Consider the following 18,918-nt stretch of genomic DNA (forward strand, 5'->3'; position numbering starts at 1 on the left):
TTCATGGTTTTTATAAATTTAAAGAATAAAAATATCTTTATTCAACTTCAATGCCCTCAATACTATTTTTTTGAGTAGGGCGAACAGACTTTATGGGCGAATGAACCCAGGGTGAACATGTTATTAGGGCGAACAGACCCGATAGTAATAAAAGCATTCTTTATTACCATGATAACAGGTAGACATGCTAAAGATCAACTGACAGTCACATACTTTCTATGTTACATTTGTACTGTCATTAACACTATACATCCTTCAACAATGAGTTAATCCATGATACTGTATAGCAAGATCTTAATAACCCAGTAATAACAAATGTAAACCATTCCAAACAGAAAACTATTAAACAGTCTGATTTATATCCATTTTTTTCTATCATGTCTATTAAAAACAAATGCTGGTATGATATATACAAGATATATGTACAACATTTAGTTAGTACATGTACATAAACAAAGGACAACCACATGCACTGAATTATATGTATTACAGACTTTTAATGCTACTTTTAAAGGATTTATAAGTCAATCATGTCAATGTATGTGTGTAATTTGTGTGCTTTCTTGTTATCTTTTATGTTATATATTTGTTTTGCCATTTACATTTAGTTGCATATTGGGGATTTATGAATGCAACTCCACAAAGACAATGAAAGACCAGGACTTGGATTGCATGAAACTTTCAGAAATCTTCAATATCTTGATTACTATGTCATGATGCCCTTTGCATTGTGAAACTATATTATTCTTAATATGTCAGTGTGAGCAACTGAAATCATACATACATTTTTTTACTGTATTTTTGTTTGTTATATATCACAGTGGACATCACTGACCCTATATTACTCTTTATAATTACTGTTGACAGACTCACTTTTAGGAATCTTGGAATTGCATTTGTATTTCACTTTTTTCCTAATCGTAGTTCAGCTAATATATATATACAAAAATATGTTTTGAGAAAAGGTATGAAGGTTAAAATTGAGAATGGAAATGGGGAATGTGTCAAAGAGACATCAACCCGACCATAGACACATGATAGAACAGACAGAAGTTCACCCGTAGGTCTTCAATGCAGTGAGAAATTCCCGCACCCAGAGGTGTCCTTTAACTGGCCCCTAAACAAATATATATACTAGTTCAGTGATAATGAAAGCCATAATAAACTCCATATTCTATATTTAATTTTTTTTTTAACTTATAAATCTTATGAATATTTATTATTAATCTGTTTTTAAGGTACCTTCTACTAGTCGTCCAGTGTCAGTTAAAGTTACTAGAGCAGAAATTAAATTATGAAGAAAGTGATACATTGTATACAAGGTAATTAACCAATAGAAAATATTTAACTTAGTTGTCAAAATAAATAGATTGTGCCATTGTTGTTCTCTTGTTCATATTTTTAAAGCCGTTTTTTCAACTGAACTGATCCTTTTGATTTCTATACACACATTATGTAAAAGTACATTAGATTACAACTAGGCTGAAAAAGTTCAATTTCATTGATATGAAACTTTGACCAATATATACATGTATATATAGCATTTGTAACTCTATATCATATATGTATAAGGTGAATCAATGTGCTTGTCACTTTAGAAAGAGTCTCATGAAATGGTGAAAATCACTGTATCCCGGTACACAGGTACACAGGGTTGTCAATAAAAAAAAAACTTTAAATTATCAGAACTTAAAATACTAATACATATTACAACAACACTTTAAAGAGTCACTTTTTTTTTTTGAAACTTGGATCAGATAAATATACATGTAGAAAAATATATTTACTATTTATCAAATCTATTCATAACTACTGACTCTCCCAAACCAATTAAACAAAATTTAACGGTTTCAAGTTTTGACGTCACATGCTTGTTGAGTAAACAGGCGTTTATAAGTATGACATTTAAGTTCTATGATTTTTATTCTTACAATTATTTTAAACATGAATCATGATCATACATGTACCATTAATAATTTGCATGTATTATAATATTTTCATTTCTGTTTTGTAGATTTTCTAGAGGAACTACATATTCATGATATTGAGTTACATAACAGACATAGAGCTATCACAGTCACATATAATGTCTTGGAAGCAGCATTTTATAAGATATCAATAAGACAGTGGACATACTACCCTTTTGGATGAATTATAGCCTGAAGAAGTGTTGATCTGACATTAAGGACTGGACCATACAATTGTTGCCCTAATCCTTCAAGTGGTTTGTTTAGAAGGGACTGAATTGGCTTGTGTGTGTCTGTGTCTTTAAAGGAAAAGACTTGATTGAATATTTGTAAAAACAAAAATTTTATAGAATTATAAAGAAAATAATGCTAACTGATTTTTGTATTGCCTGTGAAAACAGAGCTCTATATATGGGAGACTTACAGATTTACTGATTATTATCTGGCTGCAGCAGTGTAAACTATTTGTATAAAGCTTTATATTTTAGAGGGGAGAAGACATGGATGCTTCAAACCTTTTATGCAGATACCTTATGCTAAGAAGTTTCCTTCTGTCAGGTGTCCCTTTTCCTTGACAACATTTTCATGTTTCAACAAAACCATAAAAAATATACCTACCAGGTAGTTTGATCTGATCTTGACCTCATTTTCATGATTCATTGGTCAATGTTAAGTTTTGTTTTTTTGGTATGTTTTTCAATTATCACTAGAACACACCCGTGATATAGCGGGTCTGTGACTGAATTAAAGTATATAACTATGCGTAGGCCTTATTTTAGTATTAGTATTGTCATTTGATAAAGTCATGCCGATTATAAGATACACAGTTTTTCTCTGCTTTAAAAATCTTTTTGCTTGAACCCAGTGACCTGGAACTTATCAATTATTGGTTATATAATTTTTTTGGAAAACAAAAGGGTCTGGAATGGAGTATTTTTTAATCAACAGTATGGTCGTATATAAGATATAAACAAAGTTGAATTTTTTGATTCGCTGTTTTACGTCATTCCAGCTAACAAATTGAAAACTGAATATACTATTGGTATCGGTATCGGATTCGACCCGGAACTTGTTAATTATTGGCAATATTAATTGTGTGGGAAACAAAAGGGTCTTGAGTGGTGTAATTTCTAATCAACACCATTGTCCTATATTAGCTATATATAAAGTTGAATATTTGATTTGTCGTTTTTACTCCATGACGGCTGACAAATTGGACCTCGTTATTTTAGTAATATAGATAAGCAAAACAAGATATAACTAATTTTAGTGTACTGAAGTGAACAATTGTAAGGTGTACATGTCTGTCTGACTTTGACCGAAATGGCTCATTGTCATGGATCTTTAAAAAAAAATTAGTTGATGATATACATGTGTATTCTGATCCTATAGAGCAACCAATTTGTTGTCCCATTTTAGAAGCAGTGTTGAGCTTAATCTTAAACCATTACTTCTATATTGATAGGGTTCATACCCCCCTTTTCTTGTCCAAATTTCACATTGAATTCTCAAAAAAAATTGAAGGAATTTAGTTCATTTTTTAATGATTTAAAGGCTATTTCTTGCACTACAAACATATCTGAAAAGCTTTCATTTATTAATTATAGAGCTTAACTGTCATAGTTAGCATCCAGGAGGAAAGGGGGGGGGGGAGGTTTGACAAATATCTTCAAAGGGTTGTTTGAAAGATTTAAGTATAGCATCAATATTTAATATTTTTTTCTCCTTCCAATGATTTTGTACAGAAAATGTTAGTTTGAACAAATATTGTTTAAATGATTTTAAAAGAAGATTTTGTAAATTTAGGCATTTGTCTCCATGACGACCAAATTTCCTTCTCAACTTTATTTCATTATTTTGAAGAATTTGATGTTACAATGTATTACATGGAGAATAATTAAATAAAATTAAATGCTTGCTTAAAATTTTATTATTATAAAGCATACATTTATCAAGAATAAGTAATTCTCAAAATCGGTGTGTACTGTTTCCATGGAAACTGGTAGTTTGATTTGAGGATAATGATAAATAAGTAGCTGTGTTCTTTACTTTGTTTCAGTATTTAGGTGTTATACAAGCTAAAAAGACACAATCAAATGAATTGTGCTATAAATACATGAAAATAATTTAGCTTTATATTGTAAGAACAAAAAATGCAAAAAAAAAAAATTTGGACAAAAAATTTTTTTTTCTGAAAAATCTAAAGGAGGCTACAAACGATTATTTTTGATATGTTATAGACAAAGGTCCAATGAACAAATACAAACAAACAGGTTATCCATAGGATCCTGCTCTTGGAAGAAAATAGAATTTGAAAAACGTAATTTTCACTCCTTTTAAGAAAATGAAAAACTGCAACAATTGGTTGCCATGGAAACAAGAGTTGACATAGTTGCAATTTCTGTTTATCAACTTTAATTTTTAGAACAAATGTGGAACTATGATAACATATCTTTGTTTTATCGAAATTAATTAGCAGTTTATAAAAAAATCTGTGATGAAAAACAGAAATTTTTAAGGTTTTAGGACTGAAATTAAAGGGTTGTTATGGTGCCATCGTTACCATAGCAACCAAATGTACAATACATGTGTAATTGTTATTTTTTTTAGTTTCTCATAAAAATAGAACATATGAAGCCCAAAAAAGTCAATTTGACAACTATCACTATCACCCTCTGCATGATTCTTAGGTGGAGCCATACTTTAAAAGATAAGAATTTAGCCTCAAGTTATAATACTTACAACGAAGAAGCCTCAAGCTATATTTAATAGATGTACTTACGACGGAGAATTAGCCTCAAGCTATAGTACTTATGATGATGATGATAATTATATATGTCTTATATCCAGCGACAAATATTACATATATATTAAGGATGATGAAATGATAATGGTAAATGCATATACCTTTTTGTACATGCCCAACACTTAGAGTCCAATTTTTATATGTTAGGTAGCAAGAGAGCGTAACCACTATAAAGACACAATTGCCTTTCTACGAGCAAACTTATGATTGCATCATGCTTGGTGGAGAAGCCGAAAATACAGTCTTAAAGTCATTCGATCAGGGGGTCCAACAAAATAATTGAACCCGTATTCGAGGCTAGCCTGCTGCCAGTCACTCCGGTATACATTGTACTAGTATATAATTAAGAATATAAAATGTTTTTTAGTCGTGTATCACCTTCACTGGTGATCCTGTCCAAGGATCTGTCGCAGAGTTGTCACTTTTATATATATGTTCCGGACCATATGAGTATTTGGAACATACGCGTATGGTCATGACCATATGCGTATACTCATATGGTCGGACCATATGAGTATTTGGACCATATAGGTATTTATTTCAAATAACATTATAAACGTTTCAATAATACAAAAACTTTATCTAAAAAAACTATGATGGTAACATAACAATTTCTCAATTTTATGATTCAAAAACTACGTAAAAATCAAATATTTATACCATAGTAAGTTTTCATCTCTAATTACATTCTTACATGTAGGCTTGGTGACATTTACTTCCACACGGTATCATGTTTTTTTTTTTTTTGCATTTGCAAGTCTTGGTTGTGCACGATCCTTTTCATGTACACCTTTTGTTTGCGAGTGAAAAGCTAGCCTTTTTGCAGCTGCGTACAGTGATTCCGAGGTCTTTGGCCATTTTGATGTCTTTGGAGTTCTAAAAAAGTTCTAGATCTCAAATTTCCTTAAAATGACTGCAATACACCATATTCACAAGACATTTTAAATAAACTATGTTACTTTCCAGTGACTTCTTGTGTAACTGTTCATAAAGAAATTTTTGAAATTTAATTATTAAGTCGACATATTCATAGCGCTATTTACTCGTAATAACAAATCGGTAATGACCATCGGTAATGACAATCGGTATAAAATGTGTTTATCATAGTTTTGACAATTAAGTAAAATTAACTTTGTGAAACATCTATTTTTTCTTTAGCTAATCTTTTTATTATAAAATAATAATAAATTACCAATATGATAGCATCTTTTTAATGATCGGTCATACCATATAAAGAGTTAAGAAGTATTAAAAGTAAACTGTAACAGAATGTTAATTACCCCGACCATATGAGTATATACCCATATGGTCATGACCATACGCGTATGGTCCAAATACTCATATGGTCCGGAACAAATATATACCTCCAAAGCAAGACAAAAATTGAAACTAAAATAATCGCTAACTCAATCAATATATGTGATAGCTTTAGAATTCACTTCTTATCGGATAAGTAAGAGAAAAAGAAAATTCCCGTAAAGACTGAAGTGACAATATAGTTGTCTCAAAAATGTAAGTATGTAAATTGGCATTTTCATCCAATTTTAATCAGAGAAATTTGGGGACAGGACATTTTAGCCAATTACTATGTGCTATATAATAAACTGATAGTTTACTATCCACAGTGGCCAATGTTTATATTTGCTAATAAAGTACACCTTCCAAATTACAATCTATGTCATGAATTGGGGTACTCATTTATTTACATATATTATTATCAATTACACCATTCTTTTTTAATGTTCGTTGACTTTCATTTGAAAGAAAAGTGTATGTCAACTATTAAAATTTAAAAACTTACAAGACCTGTTTTAATTTTTCTTAAATATACACATAATAATCCCGTTGTCGTTCGTTTTCCCAGTTGAAAAAAATTCGGAGATTGTAAATTAAGAAGATTAATTGCAGAAAAAGATTACGTTTGAAATGATGCTTATAATAAAGTATAATGCAATCCCGGTTGTCAACTTCAACAGAGACACATTCTGATTAAACACTATGAGTTTTATTTTTCTGAAATTGCTAAAAAAAGCTTATTCAATAATAAATACCCACGGAAATTTAATATAATAAAACATTTAAAAAAACGAAAAGAAGAAGGGACACCAATCTGATAACGACAAACAAAAGTAATACACATTTCAAATAATAAAAGGTTCAATAAATTTTGCAAAGTATATCGGAAAAACAAAGTCATGGTCAAAAGCATGAAAGACATATCAGATGAATCGTATGATAGGTAAAGTTACGTATATATGTAGGACTCTAAAGTGCGATGGGGACGCTAAAGTACGATGGTCACGCTAAAGTGCAATGGTCTGCCCTAAAGTGAGATGCCTTCTCAGGCTAAAGTGCGGTGGTCCGCGAAAGTATCTATATAGACGTACTAAACGTAGTTGAATTATGACGTCAACAGCCGTTTAAAATACAAACCAAAAGTGTTCATGCCGGAAGATAAATTAAAAGAATATTTGATGTGATATAACATATTCTATACCAAATGTCCATGACTTAATTTATTAAAACATAACCGTGCTTTGTCAGATGAAGCAAATGTTGTTGTTGGTTTGTTTGTTTGTTTGTTTGTTTTTTTTTTTGGGGGGGGGGGGGTCTGGAAGAAGGAATTGTTTCCTGCAGTCGATCATTTTACTATATATACAAAATAGTATATGCTTAAGTATACGTATCCTGTATCCTGCTTCTATTGTAAGCAAACGGACACATTTTGTTTTTATATAAATAAAATCATAATTTGCGTTGCAGTTTACTAAATGCTGTCCCTATTAAAATATTATCGATTTTATTGAAAAGTAACCACGATCAAATAAAGGAACATGTTTTCAAGCGTAAATTATAAATTGTCGGCTAAAACATTAGTTTGTACATTGTAGAAAAATATAAGGCAGCAACCATTTGATTTTGTATGGGGGGGGGGGGGGGGGGGGGCTATGGGTTTTTTTTTTTAAGTTTGTTTCTAGTTTTTGGAGAAAAAAAATTGTTTTTGACCCTGAGAAAAAAAATTGTTTGTTTCACCCTTAGCTGCCACTATATGTAATGCTAACATTGAAAGAAAAATTTTTCTAGACTTGTAGCGAAAAAAAAAATTGTTTTTAGAAAAGTTTGTCCGGAAAAAAAATCCATAGCCCCCCACCAGAAAATCAAATGGTTCCTGCCTAACATGTATTTTTTCCTAACAACAAAATAGGAAAAAACTCGGCAAATTTCGACATGCAATCTGAAAAAGAGGCCTTCTAAATGTATGAAAAGTTTTTAAACGTACATTTATTTACAGTTTATGTTAAAGAGAGTAGACTTTTTCAAATATACAGATAAATTTGTTTTTTTTGTATTTGTAATTTATAATGACGACTTTACGTTAGTAATAGACTGTGTGAACGGCAATCTACACCAATTATCCACAGAAAATGGCAATCTACACCAATTATCCACAGGAAATGGACGATTGTATGACAGCAAAATTACTTTTTTAGCAATTATTACGTGGTCGGTCTTTTATATTTAATTAGAAACAATCGCGTAAGCCTACAAGTAAATTATAAAGCACATCACATATCTAAGACCTTATCATACTAGCTATATATTTTTTCTTTAATCCATATACTTTAACGTGTAAGCTCTTTAACATTACCCTTTTGGACCATCGCACTTTCGCGTGATATACAATCGTACATTATAGCATACAAACAAGGGGGCCTGGAAGAAGGAATTGTTTCCTGCAGTCGAATATTTTACTATAAATACGAAATAGTATACGCTTAAGCATACGTATCCTGTATCCTGCTTCTATTGGAAGCAAATGGACACACTTTGTTTTTATATAAATAAAATCATAATTTGCGTTGCAGTTTACTAAATGCTCTCCCTACTAAAATATTATCGATTTTATTGAAAAGTAACCTCGATCAAATAAAGGAAAATGTTTTCAAGCGTAAATTATAAATTGACGTCTAAAACATTAGTTTGTACATTGTAGGAAAATATAACATGTATTTTCCTAGCAACAAAGTAGGAAAAAACTCGGCAAATTTCGACATGCAATCTGAAAAAGAGGCCTTCAAAATGTATGAAAAGTTTTTAAACGTACATTTATTTACAGTTTATGTTAAAGAGAGCTAGTAGACTTTTTCAAATATACAGATAAATGTTGTTTTTTTTTGTATTTGTAATTTATAATGACGCCTTTACGTTAGTAATAGCTAGACTATGTGAACGGCAATCTACACCAATTATCCACAGGACATGGACCATTTTATGACAACAAAATTACCTTTTTAACAATTATAACGTGGTCGGTCTTTTAAATTTAATTAGAAACAATCACGTAAGCCTACAAGTAAATTATAAAGCCCATCACATATCTAAGACCTTAGCATACATGTACTAGCTATATATTTTTTCTTTAATCCATATACTTTAGAGTGTGTAAGCTTTTTAACATTACCTTTTTGGACCATCGCACTTTCGCGTGATATACAATCGTAAAGCATACAAACAACCAACGCATTTTAGCGTGAGGCACCATCGTACTTTAGCGTAGACCATCGCACTTTAGCGTGACCATCATACTTTAGAGGACCATCGCACTTTAGAGTCCTACATATATACATGGTCTTCTGACAGTGAAGTTTAGGCGGGAATCTCAATATTAACGGGATATATAGAAATCATGATTTCTTTCGTTTTTCATCATCTTAGAAATACTTGATATTGATAAAAAAAATTTAAGAATGGGTTTTATAATTTAGGAATACTTAGTTAAAACTTGAGTGAAGCATTTAACAAAATTAATTGGTTAACAATCACCGGTCCCTTTACTTGCGTAAGTTGAGTTTGGTACGTATGTCATTTTATTGGAAATCTCTAATAAACCGTTAGTAGGTAGCCTATTACTATTATATTACTCTCAACCAATGAGATGATAGGTGCAAAATATTGCTAATTTTTCATTTCATTCATGTGTAATATTTCATTGCCAGGTTAATGATTAATCTTAATTCAGAAACTTGAATATTGCAATCATAAAGAATTTTTTCTAGTGTCTAGTACTAGTAGAGAATTTTAAGTTTCAAACGAAACTTACGTACATTAACGTAAGTTACTTAGGCTAACAAATATACGGACTTAATATAAATTGTGGTTGTCTCCCTTCGCCGGTTTCAGCATTTTAGATTTCGTCGGATAGTTATAATATTGTTTTAATTCTAAAATAACATTCATGTATCAGGCACGGACCATTCAATCTCGGGGAGGGGGAGGGGTGTGAATTGCATTTAAAATGGAGATATTTCTGTCCCTGATTCTGTTTGAATGAAATTGAATTCACAGTTGGCCAGCACATTTTAAAAGCGTTGACCGTGATCATATTTTTAGAATGAAGCTTCGGTCAACGCTTTTACACCCCGATGAATTTACAAAAAAGAAGCATTCAAATCTTAAATAAACACAACATCACATGTAGTTTTTGAGTATAAACATGTATTTTCATCTATTTATAAGATTATTTTTTACTCAGGTAAATTAATTAATGAGTGATAGATTTTGCTTAGAGAAAATTTAACGGTACCAGTGTTAAACTACACAGAGAACAACTGTATTTATTAGATGGCACAAAAGTACTTACAAAAAATAAATCGACAGGTAATCTTCAATTGAATCTGCGGACACGTATCATTTGGTTCGCAATAACTTTTACATTATAAATGTCTTTTAAAAGACAGTGTTACCGGAGTTCAATTTTCCGTGCAATATTTGACATGCATTAGTTTATTTGTTATTATCATTTTGCACATATGCTGTTTGTGTGGTTAGGGAGACTATGGGTTCATCATAAGGAATTACAAAATATGGCCGTGTTTACACCTCAACATTTACTATGAGTACAGACAAACTAATACATCTAGGAAAGTTTTAAGGCATGGCAGGAACTAGATATATGAAAGATATATGTAGTATACGTTTCAGAAAATTAAAAACTTACCTGGATTTTGATGTCTAGTTTTTTCCAGTCTGCAGAAGATAGCAAAATAAACAAATAACCGAGTTTCATTTGATACGGTCCACTCAGTTACACAGTTTAAAACACCTATTGTCTGCAGATGTCTATTGTCCATTTAAATCAATACTACTCACAACATGTATTATATGAGGGGAGATTATCAAACCTCCTTCCCGACTTAGTTTATTTTGGCACCTTCTGCAGGAACGAAAAAAACTGGATAGCAAAATCTAGTAAAGTTTATAATTTTCTGAAACATAAAATGTATTTAACATTTATATATTTAGTTCCTGCCATCCCTTAAAACTTTCGCAGGTGCATAGGTTTGTCTGTACTCAGAGTAATATTTGTGGTGTAAATACGGCCATATTAGCCAAAAGGTTATGATGAACCTTAAAGGGGCACTTGCTGTCAAATTCATGTTCATCGATTCTTATGAAATTATCATATTTGATTTATAACAATGTAAAACATTTATCCAAACTATTAAAAGTTTAAATAAAAAAATACACAAGACACAGTCTGATGAACATACGTAGCTTCGTTTCGTGTGTATTTGAGTCTAGACACCATCTAATTATTTATCGAGTTGACCTCTATAGTCATCCGATGACCATATTAGCGATGTAAACATAAATATAGATATAAATAGATTAAGCAAACACGTGCTGTTGAATTATTCTAGGTCTATTTAATTTCATATTACAGATAAAAAATAAATGTTTGTCATCGTTTTTACTTGTATAAGAATGTTTATTTGTGGATCGAATCAGTCAATCAAATGATTTACCTTTGTTTCACTTTCAATGTTGACGTTCTCTTCCTTTAAATAACTTTACACATACAATTCACGTGTTAACCATCGGGGTTAAATTAAAGTTCACATGAAATGAGGTCGAATTATTCACTTGCAAGTGAATAATTCATTATCAATATTTGTTTGCTTATTTGACAAAATTGAACCTTATTGGCTACTAAAAAAGAATCATTATTTCACTATTTGTATTTCATTACTGATTGAGCCAAAATAATAATATATTAGGTTTTTCATATATCTCGTAGATAGTGCCTCTTTAACGTTAGAGAAGTCAGAATCAATATGTTTTAAAATATAATTTTGATGAACATTTTATTTTTAGAGGGATGTCATTCTGGAGTCAATATCTTACAATGATAATAGTGAGTAATTTTACAAAACTACGTAAATGAGCTACACCTAGTCAATCAAAACATATCAATAGACTAACTACAGGATTACTCAAGTTGTAATTATGTGCTAAATTGGATAGTGTATAGAAAGGGCAAGCCCCTCGCTCTAATTTTCATAGTATATACCTTTCTATACACTAACCGACACTTCTTATTAGAAAACGGCTTCAATTCTGAAAAGACATTAACACAATAGTTTGAGTTTTAGATACAATAAATAAGCCTTGATTTACTTTTAAACCAGATCAATGAATTAATTTCGGACGTGGAGTTCCGAACAGTCGTACTTACTGTAGGAAATTCTATTATTCCTCATCTGTCAACAATGGCAATTATAACTTAGTTGTAATTGCGAGTGATAGCGAATGGCACTCTAATCACCGCGCTGAAGTACGTCCATTATTCATAGTTCATTATTCATTATTCAATAATGAATAATGAAATAGTTCACTATTCACTATTCAATATTGAAAAATGAATAATGAATAATGAAATGGTTTTTGTTTCATTATTCAAATTGAAGCGGTGAATAGTGAAAAAATATAAAAAAAATTGACTATGACACTATAGCTATATTTTGATTCGAAATGACCATAAGACGGTTTACGGAGGACCTAAATGTCACAATATGCATAAAAATGAGGTAATATAAAAAAGAAGATGTGGTATAATTGCCAATGAGACAAATATCCAGAAAGACCACAATGACACAGACATTACCAACTATAGCTCACCGTACAGCCTTCAACAATGAGCAAAGACCATACCACATAGTCGGCTATTAAAGGCCCCGATAAGACATTGTAAAAAAATTCAAACGAGAAAACTAACGGCCTTATTTATGTAAAATAATGAACGAAAAACAAATATGTAACACATAAACAAACCACAACCAATAAATTACAGACTCCTGACTTGGAACAGGCACATACATAAATAATGTGACGGGGTTAAACATGTTAGCCAATTTTGAATAATGTAATGGATCTTTTGAATAATGGAATGGACTGCTGTGACCCTTCAGCCCTAATTACAGATATATATTCTACCTCAATCGATAGGTTATTAAGAGAGGAACAAAATGTATAAAGTCAATATGTTCCGCAACGCATTTTAGAGGAGTAACGAAGGACTTGAATATCGAAATACGCTTGAACATTGAGAAATAGCCAATTTTGAATAATGAAATGGATATTTTGAATAATGGAATGGAGTGCGGCGACCCTTTAACCCCTAATTATAGATAAATCTTATACCTCATTCGAAAGCTGATTACAAGAGGAACAAAATGTATATAGTCAATATGTTCCGCAACGAATATTAGAAGACCTAATTGCCAAAATATGCGTGAAAATTAAGAAAAAGTCAATTTTGAATAATGAAATGGATATTTTGAATAATGGAATTGACTGCGGCGACCCTTTACCCCTAATAAAGATAAACCTTATACCTCATTCGAAAGCTGATTACGAGACGAACAAAATGTATATAGTCAATATGTTCCGCAACGAATATTAGACGAGCTAAATGCCAAAATACGCGTGAAAATTAAGAAATAGCCAATTTTGAATAATGAAATGGAGATTTTGAATTATGGAATGGAGTGCGGCGACCCTTTAGCCCCTAGCTATAGATAAACCTTATACCTCATTCGAAAGCTGATTACAAGAGGAACAACATGCTTATAATCAATATGTTCCGCAACGAATATTAGAAGACCTAAATGCCGAAATACGCGTGAAAATTAAGGAATAGCCAATTTTGAATAATGAAATGGATATTTTGAATAATGGAATGGAGTGCGGCGACCCTTTAGCCCCTAGCTATAGATAAACCTTATACCTCATTCGAAAGCTGATTACAAGAGGAACAACATGCTTATAATCAATATGTTCCGCAACGAATATTAGAAGACCTAAATGCCAAGATACGCGTGAAAATTAAGAAATAGCCAATTTTGAATATAAAATGGATATTTTGAATAATGGAATGGAGTGCGGCGACCCTTTAGCCCCTCATTATAGATAAATCTTATACCTCATTTGAAAGCTGATTACAAGAGGAACAAAATGTATATAGTCAATATCTTCTGCAACGAATATTAGAAGACCTAATTGCCAAAATACGCTTGAAAATTAAGAAAAAGTCAATTTTGAATAATGAAATGGATATTTTGAATAATGGAATGGACTGCGGCGACCCTTTAGCCCCTAGTCATAGATGAACCTTATACCTCATTCGAAAGCTGATTACAAGAGGAACAAAAGGTATATAGTCAATATGTTCCGTAACGAAAATTAGAAGAGCTAAATGCCAAAATACGCGTGAAAATTAAGAAATAGCCAATTTTGAATAATGAAATGGGTATTTTGAATAATGGAATGGACTGGCAGGACCCTTCAACCCCTAATTACAGATATATATTATACCTCAATCGAAAGCTTATTAACAGAGGAACAAAATGTATATAGTCAATATGTTCCGCAACGCATATTAAAGGAGTAACGAAGGACTTAAAGATCGAATTACGCGTGAACATTGAGAAATAGCCAATTTTGAATAATGAAATTGATATTTTGAATAATGGAATGGACTGGCAGGACCCTCAACCCCTAATCATTTATTTCAATAGATCGTTGTCAAAGCCTATCCCAGCACCCCAACTCCATAGATCATAAAGTGTTTCGAACATCTATTTAGACCAATTAGAATTAACTAATTGACCATGGCCATGTCCATCGTCAGGAGCCCAAGCCATTGCATAGTGACATTTATTACTAAAATACTGTAATTTTTATTAGGGGCTCAAATATTTCAATAAATCGTTGTCAAAGCCTATCCCAGCACCCCAACTCCATAGATCATAAGGTGTTTCGAACATCTATTTAGACCAATTAGAATTAACTAATTGATCATGGCCATGTCCATCGTCAGGAGCCCAAGCCATTGCATAGTGACACTTATTATAAAAATACTGTAATTTTTACTAGGGGCTCGACACCTCATGATCTGTCTGACTAATATTTTTCTATACTCTTTATCTACTTAACCTTGTTTATCAATTTAACGAACAAAGTATAGAATCTATTTTCATAGTCTGCAACATATTAATTATTCAGAGTTGCTGATGTTACTATGTCTTTCAAGTTTTTATGCCTACGGAAAGCAAACAGAGGTCTTTTATCAAATAACAGTTTTGCCTCTTCGTCATCCTTTAATTTATCCCAGTGTTTTAAGATATTGTTCTTTATGTGTGATTTCTGTCTTGAAAACACTGTGGAGAATACCAAGGGAGGCGACTGTAATACAGATTTGGGCTTTACTATTAATGTGTCTATTCTTTGTTTTGCAGTCACTTCCTGCATAACAGTTTTAATTTCATTTTTTGGATATCCCCTTTTAATAAGGCGCTCAGAAAATAACGCATATTGTGTTCGCAAATCTACTGGATCGTTCGTACATCTCTTAAAGCGAAGCATTTCTCCTTTAATTATGCCTCTGAAAGTAGAGGATGGGTGGCATGAGGATCTCTCTAAATACTGATAATTTTCAGTCTTTTTTCGGAATGTCGTGAGGTCTAAGATTCCTGTTTTTCTAAATCTTAGACCTTTGAATACCAGCACATCTAAAAACTGCATTTTAGTTTGTGATTTCTCGTGTGTAAATTTAAGAAGTGCATGTTGTCTGTTAGCATGTTCAAAGAATTGTGATATTTCATCATCTGTACCTTCATTGTAAATAAAAAAGCCATCGTCCCTAACCTCAGGACTAATGGTCAATTAGTTAATTCTAATTGGTCTAAATAGATGTTCGAAACACCTTATGATCTATGGAGTTGGGGTGCTGGGATAGGCTTTGACAACGATTTATTGAAATACCTAATAAAAATTACAGTATTTTTATAATAAGTGTCACTATGAAATGGCTTGGGCTCCTGACGATGGACATGGCCATGGTCAATTAGTTAATTCTAATTGGTCTAAATAGATGTTCGAAACACCTTATGATCTATGGAGTTGGGGTGCTGGGATAGGCTTTGACAACGATTTATTGAAAGAAATCTTGTTGACTTTATGATCTCCTCGTACCACAATAAAGTGGTTATTTGGTGCATTTTGAACACTGCTGCAATTTCCTGTATTTGCTTATTCACTGGAGGAAATATCTATCATCAGCAATGCTAAAAAATTGGGGTTTTACCCACATCGTCTCAAATTGCAATCTGACACTTTAAGGGCAGTCCCACCAGTGATCTGTTATGGCTTTATATTTTATACAGTTTTATATACAAACTTGAATTACATAAATGCAACTAGCGATGGATATGATTTAACTGAACTGTGTAACATCAGATAAGTCATGGGAAGAAGATAAATCATGTAACGTGTGCCTATACACTTCGTTAGTGATGTTTTTTGACAAACAGCTGTAAAGTGTGTAAATAAAAGTGTAATATCTTATCAGTTCTTCAGTTACGCTTAATTTATAGATAATTGATAGAGCAGAACAAAGAAGGTTAGTTTATCAATGAACCCAATGTAATTATGATGATAAACAAATGTTTACAAATATATCTTTATTTAAAGTTGAGAAATAAAACCATCAAAGATAATTTTTGATATTTGTTTACGATAAGTGGTCATAATTAATACGTTATAATTAAATGCAACGGTTATTATCGGCAATAGCAATAGTGCATTGATAATGTGTTTTTCATTTCTGTCAAAATAGATATTAAATTTGAAAAATATCTATACCGAAAGGTTTAAGGGTTGATTAATTATGTCAATTTCATGTTAAAGTTGTAATACATACATGATAATACAAGGAAAGTAAATGTAAAAACCAATACGTCAGAGATTTTTTAGTGAGAGGAATAAGTTGATAAGAAAGTGCTGAGATTTGCAAAACAAAAATGTATGGTTTTTGATTGTCTGATAAATTAAAAAGTCAAATTGTCAAAATGCATCTGGTAAACGTGTTAGTTTATAAAGCAATGAATGGTGATTGGTTGCAATGTCTAGGAGGAATGTTCTCCACCCCGTCATTGTGAGCTCAATCCTATTGAAATGGTTTGGGCTGATTTAAAAGGTTATGTAGCTAGAAAAAATTCTACTTACAAAAAGAAGGACATTATTGACCTTTTCAATGAGGCCAAGTCCCATTTCAATAAGGAGCGCTGGGCTAAATTTGAGACCCACGTGTCTAGGGAGGTGGAAGAAAAGCTCTGGTTAGTTGATGGCATCAGAGATGATGAGTATATTCCTTACATTATTGACATGACGGAAGATGACAATGATGACAGTGACATTGATGACGATTTGAGTGAGGGTGAGGGCGATGACATTGAAATTGACAGTGACTTGGAATATTACCTCTCTGATGGTATTAACAACTCTGATGTCTCCAAACTTTGTGATATTTGTCAGGCAGCCACCCCTCCAAAGCAGAAGAAAAGAGACAAGGAAGTCCAATGGTTCCAGTGTGTGTACTGTAAGGGGTGGCTGCATGAGAAATGTCGCAAAGGTGCTGCACGGAAAGGGGATATGTGTCCACGCTGTCATTCCATTCTTCGTCACAAGGATCTCAGTACGCAGCTGTTGCTTGAACCGATGGACACCGAAGCATGAATTGAATTCTAAATGCCATCAAAGTACATTGCTATGTATACACTTATCTGAAAGAAAAAAGGAAACATAAATATTCCACATTAGTAAACTTCATTTAATACTAAACATAACAAAGGTTGAAGTACAATTTTCACATTTTTCTGTATCGAAATTACTTTACAATTATTGTTCCTTTTGAATGATCAGTGTAGGCATAAGAAGAGAGAGTTTGAGAAAAAAGGAAAATATATTGGCATATTTACAAATTTGAAACATTTTTTTCTTAACACACTTTTTAAAAATATTTTATTGAATATGCAAAAATTATGTTTCAAAGAGTTTAATACATACATGTACCTTCATTTATTTGAAATGAAGAAACATTATAACATTTCTTTGTACTTTGATGGCAGATTTCATTCCTTGCTGGAATTTCCTTGTTGCTGAAGTTGATTCTTTTCAATCTGGAGAATTCTTGTCAACATTTTCTCATCTAATCTTCAGTTACTGCGGAACTGCAGTCTGTTTCTTATGATACTACATGAAGAGACTGTGAAGCTGTTAATTATAGAAAAAAAAGAAATATGAACAATCATGCAATTCAAATTTTAATATACATCATTACATGTACAATGTACATGTTCTCAAATCATAAACTTTAATCATGTTAAAAAACTATATATTGAAATGATTTTATAAATTTGTTATGAACTTATCTGTGATCATGCATATATGTTGATAAGCAAATTTTATAACAAATGTTAACTTCTTCATCTGTGATAATGACTTTTATATATATCTTATTTTGCAACTGTGATAATCAATAATATATATACATGTATACAACAAATTTTACAACGCTCATTATAACAATTTTTATGAATGTTTTGGAATCAAGTTAAATTACATTGTTTCATCGTGACCTTTAATAATGGTCCTGATAATAAAAGAAGTTGATATGTTTATTTTTTTTTATTATTTAGTGAAACATGAGGGTAAATATTAAAAGATAAAATTTATGTAGTTATTCAAACTGTACCATGTTATGGATTGGGTTCCTGCTAACATGTACATGTTTAACCCCCACCACAATTCTGACAGGTGCCTGTAATCCAGTGGTTGTTGTTTGTTGCTTTGTTGCTGTTAGATTATTTAGTTTTCAAATCATTTTTTTTATACTTTATAAAGGCCTTCAGTTCTCTTTATGTTCTTTTGTTTGAATTTTTTTTACATCTGTGAGTTCATGCCTTTTAAAGCTGAATATGCAACTTGTGCTATGATCATTGTTGAAGGCCATAATCTGACCTACAA

This window comes from Mytilus galloprovincialis, chromosome 10, assembly GCF_965363235.1.
Source record: "Mytilus galloprovincialis chromosome 10, xbMytGall1.hap1.1, whole genome shotgun sequence".
Lineage (NCBI taxonomy): Eukaryota > Metazoa > Mollusca > Bivalvia > Mytilida > Mytilidae > Mytilus > Mytilus galloprovincialis.